Source organism: Zingiber officinale, chromosome 4B (assembly GCF_018446385.1).
Source record: "Zingiber officinale cultivar Zhangliang chromosome 4B, Zo_v1.1, whole genome shotgun sequence".
NCBI classification, from domain to species: domain Eukaryota; kingdom Viridiplantae; phylum Streptophyta; class Magnoliopsida; order Zingiberales; family Zingiberaceae; genus Zingiber; species Zingiber officinale.
In genome coordinates, this window is record NC_055993.1 from 89594173 (window position 1) to 89595434 (window position 1262).

Here is a 1262-nt window from a genome sequence, read left to right on the forward strand (position 1 = left end):
GATAAGTCTGTTGTCCAGATGGGTAGCTCTGTTGCCTAGGTTAATAGCTTTGTTTTGCTGGTCCTTGGTCTTGATTATTCCGGTATGAGAAATTTGGGTGGTTCCTCCATCCAGGGTTATATGTGTTGGAGTACGGATTGTTCTGCTTTTGGTTGTAACTGACTATCGCATCGCATTGCTCAAGTTGGTTTATCTGTGCTTGTATTGGCCCTAGGGGGCAAGTATCTTGAGCATGATCCGTACTTTCGTAAGTTTCGCAAACACAAACTATTGCATTAGCCGTGTTGTTTCCCATGGCCTCAAGCTCCTTGGTCAGAGCGTCTAGCTTTGTAGACATGAGTGTGACTGCATCTACGTCGAATTTTCCTGACGCCTTTAATGGATTCTCTGAGAAAGAACCATCAGATCTTTCAGTTGTCCACTGATGGTGGTTCTGTGCCACATTTTTTATAATCTCTTTAGCTTCATCAAAGCTCTTGTTCATTAGTGCTCCTGCTGCTGCAGAGTCTAGGGATACCTTCGTGTGATAGTTGATTCCATTGTAGAAGGTGTGTAGAACCAACCATTTCTAAAGCCCATGATGGGGGCATTGTCTCAGCATACTTTTGAATCTGTCCCAGGCTTCAAATAATGATTCTGAGTCTATCTATTTGAAGCTAGCGATCAAGTTCCTCATGTGGGCAGTTTTGCTCGGTGTGTAGAACTTGTCCAGAAATTTCTGCTCACACTGCTCCCAAGTTGATATGTTGTTTGCTGGAAGGGAATTTAGCCACTGCTTGGCTCTATCTTTCAGGGAAAATATGAAAAGAAACAATCTTACTGATTCTGGAGGGACCCCGTTCACTTTCATGGTACCACAAATCTTGTAGAAAAGCTCTAAGTGGTGGTTTGGATCATCATGCGGTCCTCCTCCAAATTGATTCTGCTGAAACATGTGAATTACTGCAAGCTTGATTTTAAAATTATTAGCTTCGATTGGCGGTTGAGTGATGCTAGACCGAACCTCTCATGCATAAGGTGTTGCATAATTCTTCAACAGTTTGTCAGCCATCTCTGAAGATTCTTGTGTGGCTTGAAATACTTTTTGTAAGTTTCTTCTTCTCAATAAAGTCCTATCGATCTCTGGATCGAACGGTAGAAGCTGTCCTGAAAGATTAGTTCTTCGTCTGCAAAAACAAAATATAAAATATAGTAAAGAAGAGAGTGAAATAATATTATATATTCTTTTAGGCTTTTTAATAAGAACGCGGAAAATAAAGAGA

At 41.0% G+C, this 1262-nt stretch overlaps 1 non-coding gene across 1 annotated transcript; it reads left to right on the forward strand.

Annotated features, from left to right (window-relative positions):
• Nucleotides 1–572: 572 nt before the first annotated feature.
• On the forward strand, nucleotides 573–679 carry LOC121978892. Its single transcript, XR_006111221.1, has one exon. It is a non-coding gene; the product is annotated as a small nucleolar RNA R71 (small nucleolar RNA).
• The last annotated feature ends 583 nt before the right edge of the window (nucleotides 680–1262 follow it).